Here is a 17,538-nt window from a genome sequence, read left to right on the forward strand (position 1 = left end):
ATCGAAAGTATAATAAATTTTATGATAATCATAGTATAAAGTATAGTTATGATTAAGAAATTACGCTACTTTTGAAGTAAATTAATTCACGAACCCTATTCAATTCCTTTCCTCATGCTGTGATAAAATATAAAGCGGCTACATAAAGGACTCAAAATTTATGAAGATAAAGTTTTATAGAAAAGGGATGATGAAGATTCCAACAGGTCTTCAAATATCGGATTAGAAATGGACCATTTTTAACCTAAGATTGAGGGTGACAATGATAATTCAAATTATATTAATCTTAAAATAATTATCAATATAATTTTCTTATGCCAAAATTAGAACTTATTGTTCATTCATATTGTATATTCCTGGGAAACACTCACTTTTTATGTTCTCTAAATTTGTAATAATAAATTTATTTATTTCACTTAAATTTACTACGTTGTTGTTTATTTTTTTTTGTCCATCCGCTCTTTCCATTGCCTTAGACTGGCTCTTTTCTGGCTATGACTTATGAGCCCTTTAGAGGCTACAAGAAATTTTGATGTTAGTTTGACATTGCGTGTACGAAAAGCTTTTTGATCCACTCTCAACCTCGAGAAACAAAAGGGATATGAAAAATTTGAAAAAAAACACGAATTCTAAACGAACGCCCTTGATTGATAAAAATTAATAGATAAATCCTAATCTTATGTAATATCTTTTTTTATGTTCATAAATTATGCATAAACTACGTATTATGAATCTTAATCAAAGTTCTTTATAGATATTTTTTGATCATAATACGTAAAGTAAGCTCTTTTAAATTATACAAGTGTAAACTTATGAGAATAGGAAGCAAGGTGACTATATATAAAGTGTGTCGATAAGAAACTTGAAATACAGTCTGATTGACGTCGACTGACAACTTTCTTGATGACCTACCAGGGGAGCCAAGTTCAGTGTAACTGACTACTGTTAAGTGTTAACTCTTATAATTTCAAGAATTATATCTTCTTCTGGAGGTACTAGGCGTATTTTTATTGAGGCAACCTGTACAAATCCATCAGATGTCCACTATTTTTATATATTTATTTGAAAATTTATATTTTACCTATTTTTCAATAAAAAACAACTTTTTAATTTATTTTTTTAAAGTAATTTTAGTACCGTAATCGTCGGAGGGTAAAAATTTATACAAATAGTATTGTCTGATGAAAAAATAAAATAATATATTATGTATTTATACAATTTGTTTTATCGAATTTCCTCCTAAATTGGCTCCTCTGTGACGTCATCAAAATAGCCAGTAAGAAAAAGCAAAGAAACTCTTATCGATACACCTTATACTTGAAAATTCATCCCTTATATTTAGTCACCTTGGCAAGGAAGACAAACATCTGTGTTTTTTTTTTTAAAAGTGAGCCGTGGGGCAGTCTTCTTTTTGAATATAGAGCGTTTTCACGTGACGTCAGCACTGTTGATGTCGCCCATTTTGGGGACCTAAGCAACCAAGTTTTATAACAATGAAAATTTATAACCATAATACTGCTAAGGGCACAACCTTATTGAGTCCTCATTTCCAATAAGATCCCATAACTCTATAATTATATTACATTTCCTCTCCAATAAAAAAATGAGACCCCCAATAACGAAACCGTGATTACGGCTCTGTGTATTGCGTTAGTATTGGATTCGAGTATGGCTCGAACTCGAAAAAAACTCGACTTTACTAAAGTACTCAATTTTATGAAAGTTACTCAAACTCACCTGATTATTCGCAAAACTGGAATTGAAATATTAAAATATGGAACATTCTTTTATAGACTAATCTCATATCTCCAAGTGCCTTTTTCAAGAATTTTTTTTTTTTTTAAAGGGGGGCTAGACAATTTTTTGTATTTTTTGTGAATAGGGCATTGCATGTCAAGTGAACACAATTTTTAGGAATTTTTGACATGGTCATCACCGATTTTGATAATTTTTAGTCAGGGTGTTTAACCTAACAAAGAAACAACATCTGGAAAATTTTAGACTTTTGGAGGTGTGAGGGACGTTTGGGAGTCCCTCAAATTTTGGTCCCTTTCGAAAGACCTTCAAACTTGAGTAAACCATAACTTTATTTAAAATAAACCCATTTCTTTTCTTCATTTTATATATATATATTATAACACTTTCAAGAGTAAAATTATGACATTTTAGTTTTTTTTTGTAGACTTTTTTATTGCGATAATTATAAAAATGAATATGGTTCTTGCGCCACTGGAGCTAATCATAAAGCCAATTCCATTCCAACAACTTGTGTTAGAGTGAGAGGGTATTTTCTACTCTTCGGTGATTATATTGAAAAAAAGTAATAGAATAGGGCAAGAGCAAACTAAACAAAATATGCCATCCGCAAGATGGTGAGACAGTATGTAGCTTTTTGTATAAACTAGTTTAAAAAAATGGGATATGCAGAGGAAAATTTTCATAGTGCCATCTATGTTAAGAATATACATCTATATTTTATATGAAATAATATTATCATTTAGAGAGTTGTATTATTTTACCACAAGACAGTGCCACTCTATGTCCGCTTTGTTTAAAAACTCATGTAAGTAAATAACGCTCTTGGCTTATACCCAATCGGTAGTCATGCAACTGAGATTTTAATAACAATACAAAATGAGAGCCGAAAATAATTAAATTTACCCTGACAATTTAGAATTTTTTTGAGAGGATAGCAGCTTAGCTGTCATGGTGCATAATTAAACTAGCTGCGAGTAGCTATGATTTGAAGGAAATAAAAACAAACAGCACTCCGTATCTAGCAATGATATAGGTAGGCAAGGGCGTCCGCAGGGTTATATTTGGATGGAGGTTTGTTTGTGGGTTTATTTTCAAAAAAAAAATCTAAAAATTAAACAAATTAAAATTAAAGGAAATTTATTTTTCAATTTGGAAAAAAAATTGAAAAATAAATTTCTTTTGGAAAAAAATTTCATCTATTACAATTTTTGATTTTTTTTTTTGAAAACCCACAGCTATTTACAAAAAATTTCAAAATCCATAAGTATCGTCAAAAATTAGATTTTGTAGAAAAAAATTTCAAAATTAAATTTTTTGGAAATAAATTTAATTTATATACAGTTATTTAAGAATAATTAAATTTTTTTTGAAAAAAATATCCAAAATCTATACTTATTAAAAAATAATTAAATTTTTTGGAAAATAAATTCAAAAATCGACTGCTGTTTACTAAAAAAATTTGAAAAAAAAATCCAATATTACACTTCATAGTAAAAAACAAAATATTCCTTAATTTAGATGGGGAGGCCACAGCCCTTCCAACCCACCCCTCGCGGACGCCCCTGACAGGAGTTAGTTCATATCGATCCTCAATTCTACTTTTAGTCCAACAAGAAGCAAACCCTCATTACTTCTCTCCGTCTTTCGTGAGCCCACGTACTAGTTTTTATTCTGGACTTAGATGTGCCTTCTTAAGGAATTAAATTATAATTATGACAGCTTTTGAAAATTGAAAAAAAAACTATTTGGTCAGCAGCTAAAAAAAGTCGCTCCCTCCTTCATTACTTTTTCTTTCATCAATGGTAATATTCTTATGAAAAAAAGTATTTATTAAATTTTAATAGTTAAATGTATATCTTAATAAAAAAAAGAGGCCTGTAAAAGTCATAAAACACAGTTCATATGAAATTATATAATTTCAATATCAAGATAATAACAAATCTGATTTTTTAAGACACATTTTTGTGTACATTCAAATATGACATACACACTTTCTTTTACTAATTATCTATGCACTATATTAATAAAACAAAGTTTTGTTTTATCTGTAAATAACTCATTTTTTAACAACGAGCGTGTGTAACTATAGCTTAGTGAGTCATATTAAAAAAGAAAATCAGGTACATATAAAAATAATGAATATGGCTTTAGATTTGGTGTAGGTACAGAAAAATTAGAAAAGGAAAAATGATTGTAGCGTGTGCTTGTTCTTTTCATATGTAATAACTAATAAGTCATTATGGGGTTAACTTCTCTTGCTATCTTTGGTGTAAATTGTTTTAAGAATGCATTGTCCATTGAGCTACGTCGTTCCATAATAATGATTTAGCATGATTATTATTCCATACCCCAAAATCTTACTATTAGAATAAAATTAATGTAAACTTTTGATAGTACGATTACAATAATAACTTTCCGCAAAAAAATCCTTAGGATTTACAACCCTACTAATAATTAAATCATTAAAATGATTGGACAATTAATAACTGATTTTGATTATAATTTTCTTTCTCTTTTTTTGAAGAAAAGTTGCGAGATAGAACTTTAATAACGATTTGTGAGACAAATTCTAACAGAAATGAATCAACTGTTCACTGCAGGCTGATATTCAATTCATTTGATATTTTTCTATTCTATTTGTTGAATGTGGTGATAGCATAGAGCAGCAATTAACTGCGGATCCCTATAGCATAGAGGTTTTTTAATGATAATATTTAGTACATAGCCTTCTGCCTGATGATACTGTGACGTCAATGAAGGTACTTTATCGAGATTGTTGATGCAGGGCTCTCAAGTAGGCTTGGACTCGATAACACTTTTTCTCTTCATATTTGTAAAATGTACATTCTAACGTTCCGTCGTTAATTTCATTTCGTTCATTAGTCAATATTTGAAATGAAACGAAAGCCACGTGATCATTTTTTATCGTAAGTTAGTTGGCTACACACAAAAAAAAAATCTCTTGAAATGTCCGTTTAGACTTACAATAGATGACGTCGCTTAATAGTACGTTCAACACCCCTAGTGGAAAAAAAAGTTTATCGTATGGGACAAAATTTGGGCAAAATTGAACTCGTGGTTGATTTTAGCTTTGGTTTGGAATTAAAAAAAATGAACGCTGTAATAAACACAGTTCCGATAATTTTGCCATGAATCGTTCAATTTTTTTCCGTTTAGATTTTCAGGTGTTCAAAAATCTCAAAATCCATACCTGCTCTCGAGTTTTGAGACCACTTTGACGTAAGATTATTAATCTTAAAATGCAACTTCACCCATGTTATCGCGGCATTCATTCCTAATGAAATTAATTAATTAATGAAAAATTATACATGTAAACAAAAATATTTATTGATTTCAGGTTAAATGTTAAATTTAAATGGTTGCTTGTTTTGAGGCTATTATGAAAAAAAGGACAATTTTAACAAAAACATTGTGATTCTAAATCAGTTATTTGTGACTTTTTTGAGTGGTGATAACGTACAAATCCATGATAATAGAGTGTGCGACGATGAATGTGACCCTTGAGGGACCTGTAGACGTTTAAAAGTAGCTTAACCTTATTTATAAGTTAATTTTTATCTACTATATATCTACATTTAATTAATCTTATAAGTGACTTATATGTTTAATAAGAATCCTAATAGATACAGCAACACATTTATACGGCTCGGATGAACTCAACACTTTTTTTAATCCGAATAAAAGAAATAATACATAGTTTTATAAACATTCCCGTGTAAACATAGCCTTAGTCTTGGATAAGGTGGCCTTGAATACAATACTATGGCTAACTACTAGTGCTAAAAATAGGCATGAAAAAAAGTAGCTATTTGTGCGGTTAAATTGAACAAAATGTTCTAAAATTTTCTAATTTGTATGTATTTTCTTACATTCATAGATGATTGGAGGCAATCTAACAAAACGAAATGTTTTGAAAAAAAATTAAAAAACCTATATTAATCTTTTTGGAAAAACATTTGAAAAATTATATTTTTTTTTTGAAAAATTATATTTTTTTGAAAAAATTTAAAATATTAAATTTTAATTTGTTAACCTGAAAAGTAATAAAATACCGATAATAAATTTGGTAATTGTAGAAAAACATTTACTCCTGACAACTCAATCCCATGCCATTGAAGCATAAATCATACTTGAATGATTTAGGAATAAAAAGGTCGGATATGAATTATGGTTGTAATAATATGCAGCCATATAATGTAAAGTTCGAATGGAATACAATGAAGTGAAGTCCTAGATTAAGAAAGGATGTGTTAATGAAAGGAGAGGTATTCTATAATTAGGACTGACGAAATAATTCAAAGAACTTAGGAAAGTATTTACAATTGACAAATCCCTTTATTAAAAAAATAAATATTGGATATACATACAGTTATATAATATCTAATAATAGGATATTTACTTTTTGAGAATCAATAAAGTGAATAGTGAATTTAAATATTGATATCATGTATATGGAGTGATATTTATATTACCCCTGAAATCAGTTTTTTAGGTATCAGTATATATTTATATATATTTTTTTTTTTTTTTGGGGGGATTAATGACTGTTAAAGAGAAATAGGCTTATAAATTTAAAATAACGTTAGTGCAGAGATAATATTATATTTAGAGTTGACATTTTATAAAGAAAATATGAGAGCTTGAAGAAAGCGTGTTACTGATTTAAGACTTTTGTTAATATCAGCTGCCTCATATATGATTTTGGGGAGAGAAAATGAATTACTGCAATATACAGGATTACATTTAAAATTGCATTAATGGAAGGACAATATTTTAATCATAAATATTTAAATTCTTATATATTTATTTTATCATGCATTTTTATAATAATTTACAAAATATTAATAGGATTTTTGATGCAAAAATTGTATTACGACCAAAGATGTAAAAATTGTTTACATACTCATGATTGTAAATCAAAAAGAAAAGTATATGTTAGCAGCATTGATAGACGAAATATGTATATTAAGGTGTCCCATAAAATTAAAAGCTATTTTTCAAAAATGCATACACCCCATTTTTATTCTATTGGAACTCAGCTACTCAAATATGGGGGGAAAAAATTCTCTAAGACAACGATAACAGGTGCCGGCGAGAGCTTAAATTCAATTAAATGACTTGATTGTTGGGTGGACAAAAAAAATAAAAGCATTCAAATAAAGATTGCACAAAAAGCACATATCATAATTGTATTTTAACTCGTTTTACTATTAGCAAATAGATGTATGTCTGTTGTGTAAAACTTTGGTTCGTCTAATTTGAAGTATCTCCAAGTAATTAAGTAAAACGTGTTTTAACTTTCACCGGTTAACCCTACTCTATATAAAGTGATAATGTTGAGTTTATCTTTCAGAATTCATAAGTAATAGGACTCTATTTCATATATTAGGATTATTTTTACTTAATAATACAATAAATTAATGTTTTTGGATATATTTTCTTTTAAGTGTTTTATTTTACATTCAGGATATCTCTTCTTATGTTCATGAACACAACATTGTAGAAATTACTTTTGTTCCTCATCCGCTGTAATTAAACCATGGAAGTCTTTTTTAAGCTTTTGAAGTAGATCTCAGTCGTAATAGTAACTATATTAAGCATTGACATTTTTTTGCGGCCTTCAATCGAAGTAGAATTACTATCCCATAAAGATGGATCTTCACGAACAAAGTATCTTCAATTTAGAAACGGAAAAAACCGTATCATGCTTTTGACCGATATGAATTAACTTATTTTTTATATCTGAAATCAAATTTCATATAATTATAGACGAGTTGTTAATGAAAAAATAAATCAAGTTATCACTAGATTTAAAAACATTCACGCACTAAACTAAGAACCATCAAATGCTCCATTCGATGCAACATATATTTTGCCATGTCCCGAGATATTTTCATTGTTCAAATTTACGACCATTTTTTCTTTAGTTTCTTAATCGACATCATCATTGAAGAATGAAAGGGCAGCTTCATTAGACAAATACCATAAATGATCACTAAGTTTCTTTAAAGGAGCTTTTGAAATATTTTTGTTTATTTTTTCGTAAGCTTTTAATGATTTTAACATGCATGAATCATTATATGGTGCTTTGCCTGCTAAAATACATTGAAGGCAAGGCTTAACGTATATTGTTACAATCAATAAAAATATATTTAATTACGCTATTTTATCGTCTTTATTTATTTTAAGCATTTAACTTAATTAGGATATTTTCAGAGAATATAATTGCTCCGGCCATCCAACGAGCTGGGTCCAAGGTTTGCACCTAAAAATATAATACATGCATAGTGCAATGAGGTCCTTGTAATCATCTCCCACAATTTCTTTTGATAGTTCACTGCGATAATATTCTAATAAATATTCATTTTCCGAAAGTGATAGGTTACTTTGTACTACTAATGATAATAAGGAGTCTATATTTCTTTTAAATAATCTTTTAATTAGTGAATGATTGGAATAATTGGACCTGTTGTTACATTTTTGATTTTCATTTAGAAAACACTTTTTAAAATAAATTCATGAAGACAATGGCGACAAGTAAATAAAAGCATTTCTCTTTCAAATTTTTGCTCGAGCAGCATAGCGGTACCATTAAGAAGACCAGTATTTGAAGTTGTGCTATCACAGAAGAGAATTTGCACCTTTTATTTGAGCTCCCAGTCTAGGATTACTTTCCATATGTAAAGACATTCAGTAAATTTTCTTCTTTATTCTTCCAGTATTCAATGCAGGGAGTAATTTAAACTTACTAATAGAAATTCATGAATATTCAAACCCAATGAATCAATAGTTGCTTCAAGAACAAAAGATATATCTCTCATACTTAATTCACATTTTTCTAATACAACTACTAAGTTTGGAGTAATAAAATCTTTCTGAATCATTTTTCGAGATGTTATTTCATGTGAAATTAGTTTGAACTTGTGTAAATATAAATCAGACAAAAATACAAACAGATCGTATATTTTCTTGGAGTTATTTTAGTCTGTAATTGCCTTTAAAGTTAGAATCAAACATGGTCACAAGATTTCTCTAATTTGAAATTTAAAATGTAATATGTAAAATCTCACTGTCTTCAAAATATATTAGGACTTAATGGGATACAGATATGATTAATAAAAAATATGTTATTTATCAAATCTGAAACATAAACTCCATATCAGCACGATAGTATAGAGTAGGGTGGACCAAAGTATGTTGAAACTCGTTTTACTTAATATTTTGGAGATACCTCAAATTAGACGAACCAAAGTTTTACACAACAGAAATACATCTATTTGCTAATAGCGAAACGAGTTAAAATACAATTATGATATGTGCTTTTTGTTTAATCTTTATTGGAATACAAATTTTTTGGTTCCCCCTACAATCAAGTCATCGAATTGACTTTAAGCTCTCATCGGCACCTGTTATCGTTGTCTTCGATACTCTTTTTTTTTTCATATTTGAGTAGCTGAGATCAAATATAAAAAAATGTGGGGTATGATTTTTAAATTTTTGAGAAAAAAAAAGTTATGTTATATGTCTTGGGACACCGTAATACTAAATATATACTGAAATATAGTATATACTGAAAAAGATCACTAAATAAAGTATATTGCTCTTTACTTGTCCATTATTTTCTGTTGATCCCATATAAGAGGTTTTGAATCAAAATCTTTTATATATATGGATGATTAACTCGGTAAATACCTAGTGTAATTTAGGACCAAACTGAATTACAGAAGGTAAATGATTTAAAATATTAAAAATAAATTACTATTAAACAAATATTGAAGTGGCATCAATAGCTGCTATCATTGAGAAAGGTAGAGTGACTTAGTGAAGAAAAGGGAATAATGATAATATGTTTTTCAGTCAGCTGTCATAAGTAAGATGTCCCATATTATGTTCTACTTGAATAAATTAAAATTTTAAAGAAAATAAGAATATACCCTATAAGAACTATTTGATGTTCAAGAAAAGTAACTAGGGCGCCCTCTATTCCGACAAATTTGGCCAGGATCTCAAATTTTAAAAACAAAGAAGAAGTCAGATTTCCGTCAAAAATTCAAATTACTCCAAGGTATCATTTTCTTGTGATGTAAACTTTTCTTAAAGCTTGGATTCTTCACATTTTATAATGTTTTCAGTTATGATTATCCTTAAGAACCTGCAATACGAGCGCCTTACATCTACAAACAAGTTATTCTCCATATGGTATTTGCACATAATTCAGTAGGCAGACGGTAGCATATATGATATCAGCCCCCCTCAAGTAATCTATACTTACCTATGGATGCAATCATAAATCATAACATGGGTATTATCTGGCGTCTATTTATCATTATTTTTTTCAGTTATAGGACCACAGAATTGGTCTTAGGACCAATGGTGCTGGAAAGTATTTCCCAAGTGGTGGGATTAAATTATATAACGGTTACGTTATCAAGGGCGGCCACAGAATATTTATTTAACATACTTTTTGACAATTTTGACGTATAATTTTTTTTATATAAATGCTAAATTTGCCAAATGGTTTTTTTTTTAAACGACTGTAATGTTTTTGCAAATAATTTTAGATGGATTTTTTTTTGAAAAATTCTGAACGAATAACACTAAAAAATATTGCAATAACTATAAAAATTTCCTAAAAATGGAGGGGGGGGGGGGAATGGCCTTTGTTTCCTATGGTTCTGCAGTGGCTGCTTAGAATTATTGAATGGGAGAAAAAGATTGTACCTATTGGAAAAAAACACGGATAAAGGCTGATTAAAAATAAATACCTCAGGTTTGAGTCGGACCAAGCCGATAAATATCGATTCGACACAACACTAATATTCGGTAACTAACGGAGATAAAGAGGGAATTGATTGATGAATCAAGGTAGATTAAGGAAGAGATCTTATTTCCATGCAGATAAACCCACGAATATATCATTAAGTTGTATCTTGACTATGAAACAAGATGGATCATATCCCTCTATGTCCATCCATATAAAAACATGGTATTGTAATATTTGATTTCCCTTAGTTATCCTATCAAAGAAAAAAATGAAGTATCCAAATAAATAGAAAGAACCAATTACTTTTGGAATGGAGGTTTTTTTTAATGAAAAAAAAAAGTCATTTGGTAAATCGATTAGATATTAATGGTTCATTATAAAATATTGCTACGTTACTATTTTGATTTCTTTATTTTACATGACTGCTCAATTATATAATATATAAAGATAAGTCGTAAACTACCTGAAGAAAGTGATGTAACGACTATATAAGGGTTTGTGGAGAAAGATGTATAAGAATGATAACAATTACAACAATGATATAATAATTATTCTACCTCTGAATTATATCAATTTATTTTGTTTATCTTCAAAACAGAGCTGCTAGTAATTTTATTATATTGATCTACGATTGAAAAATTAACTTTGTTCTTGCCGTAACTTTCTAGAGAGTGTGTCATCAAATGAACAGTAAATATGAACACTGCGATGAGTGCCGTTTTTGTTTCCCGTAATAACTTGATCAATTTTAAACAAGTTCCCTAGAATAAGGAAAATTAAAGGAATGTTATCTAAAAAGACAATATCTTACTAACATCATCAAAAATAAAATGTATTTGTAGTCTGCTGATGACTTTTCAACTAATTTTTCTTTTATGAGTGTTCCAAACGTTGCTTTATTGGGTTCGAATTGGGTCCTGTTAAGCTGTTTGTAAATACCGATAGCTATTGACTAAAATGTTCATAGTTGGAAAGAATTGGCTAACTATTGCAAACTGATTTTGGCCTATTTTCTTGTTTGCTCTTGAAGGAAAGGTTGCTAGATACTTGTTGAGTGACGAAAATGAGAGTGTAAAAATTCAAACTTGTTTATCAATTTTGTGGTAGAACGAGGGATTATTCTCAATTCTTTTTCCATTTTCGCCATTCCATAAATAAACCATGATTGATCTATATTGGTGTGGATGGGAGTTACGTCGAATAATCAAATCGTTCATTTTAAATAAAAAACAAGTTGCAATGCATAAAACGGAATAAATATTTGTACAAATATAGTTGGGAACACGATAAATTTTTATAAGCTGTGGCGTATAATTGAATATTACTTTTGTAACTAAAAATGCAACCTTAATTAATGTACCCCTTTAAAATGAATTACCAAGGTGAATTGCAAAGAAATATCGCAATTTGAAGCATTTTTCATGATATTCAAGTCAAAACTGGCTTACAATGACCATATTTTTCGAAAAAACTCAAAACTTCTTCCTGGGAAGCTACGGCTAGGTGGTGGGGACCTATAGGGAAGAAAAAGTTGGATACGTCATAACAGAAAATAATTAAGTAACGTCATGATAAAAAACGACATCTTCCGTGGGGAAAATATATTAATAGGAGAATAAATCTACTAAACCTAGCAGGAGTGTTTCCCAATTTTGTTTTATAGAGCTTTGGACCAGACTCTGTACTTATACGTTGGATGAGAGGTTACTAACTTGGATCACTGCATGTACTGTGATAAATTTTTAATCTTTTAATAGAATGAAAATACAGCAAATACTCGTTTAGTAATATGAGGTTTGATTTTTTTCGACAAACTTTTCACAACCAATATCAATCACCAAGTACTAAGAGATCTTGTCTATCCCCGAGGTAATCCTTGCATCCAAAATTTGTTTCATTTCAAGGGCGTCTGCTGGATTATATATACATGCATATTATTTGTATTTTTATTATTTTTTTTTTTTTTGGGGGAGGGCTTGGTTTTTGGAATAAAAACCAAGCCGAAATTTTTTTTTCAAAAATTAAATTTCCACTATAAATTTTTTGGAAAAAAATTTCAAATATTAATTCTTTTCTAAAAAAATACATAATTCAAAAATCCACAGCTATTCACAGAAACTAATTTTTCTATAAATAAATTTCAAAAAACCATAGCTATTAACAGAAAATTACATTTTTTAGAAAAAATTTCTAGTATTGTCGTGATGGAACATGACTTTTTGTGGGCCAATCATGTGCAGTTTTCTTGATGCTCGATTTTCAAATGGTCCAGTATTTATGAATAATATACATCAGTAATAGTTTAACGTTTTTCCAGATGATGATTCCTTGCAAATCTAAGAAACAGTCATCATAATCCTTCCAGACAATTCTTCGATACAAAAGAATGCCAAACAGAAAGAAATGGACTGATCTGTCTGGGTTGCGTCTTGACGAGGGAGAGACACAAACTTATTTATAAGGTGGAGAGATCCAGGATGACCGAGAGACAAATGAGAAGAAGAAATGGCGTGGAGGAATAAGACTACACTGTTTATAAGATCATATGTATTCTTTATAATACAAAACCATACTCTATATTATTTACACAATACGAGACTATTTATAATACGTAAAACACAGTACTTATAATACATAAACGAATATACAAGAAGATAAGAACACGGAAATAAATATTAATTACATAACAGTCTGAAAGTTTGTGTGTGTTATTCCAAAAACTGCTAATAACTAAACATGACCTTGATACACGCCAGTATTCTCATATCTCGGGCTTTGCACGGACTTTTCAAACGACTCTCGTATTCAATGTCATCTATTTCTGATGAAATAAACTACCTTGTATTGAAATATCCTCATTTATTTTTGCAAGCCAATTTATAGTACACACTCTGTATGTACACATTTTACGTTTTGCAAGTAGAATCCCATTTGACCTCTTTTTGGAAGGCAAAAGCTGATCTTTTACACTCATGGGCATAATAAATTGCACTCTATTCATCACGAAATAGTGTCATTAAGTCTTTTAATACATGTACTACAAACTACTATTAAAATATGACATCCATTTAAGGAATAGCCAATGGGTATTAAAAATGTATTTTACATACACATTAAGTACATATGTTTTGAGTTAACACAATGAAACAATCTTGAATAAAAATCAAGAAAAGGAGAAGTATTATGCGTCCACATAAAAACAATCTCGAAGAAAAATCAAGCAGTGGAGAAAATAATAATTAATTTTTTTATTTCATATATCCAAACAGCCCAATATTTCCTAAACATACCAATATGTGTCAATTATGGGCTTGTTATTCAAATTTGTAATATGAGTTAAGATAAGTGATGGGAGGATTTAAAAAAATGCCGATTCCAATTCCATTCCAGTAAAAATTCCTGATGCCAATGCCGATTCTTTAATATTTTAAATAATAATTAAAAAATTAATATATATACTTTTTGGGTGGGGGGGACTTAGTTTTTGAAATTTTTTGGGAAAAAATGAGAAATAAAAATTTTTTGGGGAAAAAAAAATCAAAATATGCAAATTTGATATTTAAATTTTTTCAAAAATCTAATACTTTTCACAAATTAATTAAACTTTTTGGAAAAAAGTTTCAAAAACTCATGGCCATTCTTAAAAAAATTACAAAAATTACACCTTTTAGGAAATAATAATTTTTTTGGAGAAAATTTTTCAACATTCATAGCTGTTTACAAAAAATAAAAAAAATTGGAAAAAAATTTCAAGTATTAAATTTGTTTGAAAAAAACTTCTAAACCTCCAGCTATTCACAAAATGTTAAATTTTTTGAAAAAAATTAGAAAAATTAAATCAAATTTCAATTATTAAATTTTCTAGTAAAAAGCAAATTTTGTTTATCATAACTTAAAAAAGTAATAAATAGTTAATCTCCTCCCCAAAAAAAAAAAAAAATCGCAAATTAAAGAATATTTTATCAATACCGTTTTCGATTCAAAAAAAAATACACGACTCTCCAATTCTGATTAATCGTTTCATTACTAGTTAATATACCCTTATATTTTAAACAAACAATAGTTTACAACCTTTATTTGATTTAGGAGACTTATATTGACCCCCAAATTGGTCTAACAAATAAAATCTATATATGTATCATTCTCTTATTGTGACGATCAGTTTTGACTACTTTATGCGCAATGTATGATACACCCAAAAGGCAAATAAGAATAATTTGTTGATAGAAATTGACGATCATTCGTAGAAAAATACTAATGTATTCCACACTCAATTTTGGGAAAAACTATTACAGCTTGTTTTAGTGTTGACGGGACACAAATGTTCTATTATAATGGTCAATTATAGGCCTTGTATTCAAATTTATAGATTGAGTTAGGATACTCATGACCGTTATAAATAGTTTAGAGACTTTATTTGATCAAAGATACTTAATTTGACCCTGATCACCAAGACCAATCAAACATAAAAATTCTAGGTTTATACCAGTCCTTAATATGTCACTTATAATAGGTCTTGTCCAATCTATTCCTTAGTATAAGTATTGAAAATTTTAAAGCGCTCATTACTATTCATCATTTGTAATAATAATATACTAAAGTATTTCAGTTTGCCATCATTCTTAATTTAGGCCTAATTGAAGTATTTATTGTTCTTATAAAGATTATACCCAAGATGGTCGAAATTGATTGATGGCAGGGGCGACCGCAGGGTGTAGGCGAAATTTTTTTATATTATAAATTTAATTTTTGAATTTTTTTGGACAAAATTTAATATTGTTTTTCAAAAAATTAATATTTTCAATTTTTTTTGGACAAAAAATTTTAATTTTTGGCAAAAAAATAATCCAAAAACCAAGGCCCCTAAAAATACAATCCTGTGGACACCCCTGGGGGGAATTCTATGGGACGATTTTTATCTCCGATTTGGCCGCATCCTTAAGATCTAGCATGGTACTGGAAAGGAAGTGAAAATTTCAGAACCGTTATATCCCTAATAAAATCTATATATTTCTAATTTTTTCATTGTGAAATTTTGCTAATTTAAGTGCATTTTGTGACACTTTCAAATGATTCATCAGAATCCTACTAGTTAATAGAAATGGAATAATTATTAGACTCGAAGAATAAAACATATCTAGATAATACAGGCCCACAATGAGAAAAAATCATTCGAGTTTGTTTTTGTGCTGACGGGCCACATATTATGTACATTGTATAACATGTATAAATGATGTCTCTTGATATTGCTTCTCCACATATTCTAGGTAGGTTAATCACCAAGAATAGTAGGAATAAAAATATAATAATAGACGAGAAAATTATAAATTATGTGGTTCGAAATAGGAATTAGTCAAATCACTTTCTTTAATTCCAGAGTGTTGGTTATTTGAACTACATAAATCTTTGGATTTTTTTGATTTATTTACTCCATTAGTACCTTTGTAGTGTGTATATAACTAATTATAGGTCTCGACCCTTGATTGACATAAACATAGGTGGTGATTACGTAATGACTCCACGTGACTCCAATAAATACTACTGCTGTAAAGATAATACAAATGTAATTGATCTTTCAAAGCATTAATATTTATTATTAATGTTTTGAAGAATAATGAAAAATATTGTATTATACCTTGTGTATGGTTAGTTATAAGCGAAGGAAAGTAAGTTTATATATGTAACTCCAAGCAAGAGGTGTAATCACTCGATCATAACGAATTCATAACAAACGCACTCACAAAATAACAAACAACCATTCAAAAAGATAGAAAGAGAAATTTTTTCTCCCCTTCTTCTGCTTCTCACATCGTTACCTTTATTATATTTCGCAACCTTTCCTTCTCCAAGAAGAAAAATAGGCTCAAAATCTGTTGATAGAAGTAGTTAGCCAATTTATCAAAATTACGAAGTTGTAAAAATTGTCAAAATCTTCCGGATCCTATAGTTATCAACATATACTATTTTTAAAATGTATACTCACTAGTATTTCGACAATTTTCTCATATTCCCTATTAATAGCTAAAAAATAGCTAGCTAATTCGAATTCTACCAATCAACGTGATGAACATCGCAAAGGAGAAATAAGTGGAAAATCGACGGCTAACAGCTATATATATTATAAACTTTTTGTATGTCATTGAGATACCCCAAATCTTTCAGATAGCAATATGAATTGCATCTCACAATTTTTATTTCTCCAAAAATAAATAACTCACGAAGTAAAGTCATATTCACACTTTAATGGCTATGCTAGTTAATTTAAAATCAACAACAAAGGTGGATAAAGAATAGACAAATCATCAACTGACAAAAAGGGCTGTTAATATGTTGGTGGGATTAGTATTGTCAAAAGTTTTGAAAAATTATTATATTACTTTAAGACTTTGAAATAGGTATGTAACGTCAAGGCATATGGGGTCAAAAAGGAGCATTTGTCAGCCGATAATGATAATGTGTCCTCTTTGTAAAGTGTAAAAAGGAACATTTTTGTATTATACATTTACAATTTACCCATCCAATATTCTGTTAAGATGGGCTTTAGGTAATTTTACATCTTAGACATAATTTTTTACCTCTTAAAGATTTTGCCAGCGAAAGGCAGCAAATATGTCGCGTGGAAAAAATTCCAAGAGGCCAAAATATTCGCTGCAATATTACTGCTCACGATACATTTGCAACTTGCCTTTCAAATGCTCTGACAAAAGAGTCAAATGGAAAATGATGGAAATTCATTAATGTATACAAATCCAATAATTTTTTTTTCATTTATGTATACAAAACACTTCTACACGCAGCGGAAATACACATATAGCAATGCTTGACTGATCTTATAAATTATACGAATATCCTTCTTTTAAGGAGAAATTTATTATGTTAGAAACACATAGAGAGTAGACAGAAAGAGAGATAGGTACTACTACTTATAAGTTTTAAGGAAAGAGACCTTCTTGAGAATTATCCCCACAGCCTTCATCTAATATAATATCTAAATA

The 17,538-nt window shown here is 29.1% G+C and overlaps 1 long non-coding RNA gene across 1 annotated transcript; it reads right to left on the reverse strand.

Moving 5' to 3' along the window:
* Window positions 1-11,103: 11,103 nt before the first annotated feature.
* Window positions 11,104-13,119, reverse strand: LOC121116494 (uncharacterized). The gene is made up of 3 exons (XR_005863879.2): window positions 11,922-13,119; window positions 11,359-11,713; window positions 11,104-11,304 (listed from the first exon to the last, which is right to left on the reverse strand). It is a non-coding gene; the product is annotated as an uncharacterized lncRNA (long non-coding RNA).
* Between the last annotated feature and the right edge of the window lie 4,419 nt (window positions 13,120-17,538).

The sequence above is a fragment of the Lepeophtheirus salmonis genome, chromosome 4 (genome assembly GCF_016086655.4).
Source record: "Lepeophtheirus salmonis chromosome 4, UVic_Lsal_1.4, whole genome shotgun sequence".
Lineage (NCBI taxonomy): Eukaryota > Metazoa > Arthropoda > Copepoda > Siphonostomatoida > Caligidae > Lepeophtheirus > Lepeophtheirus salmonis.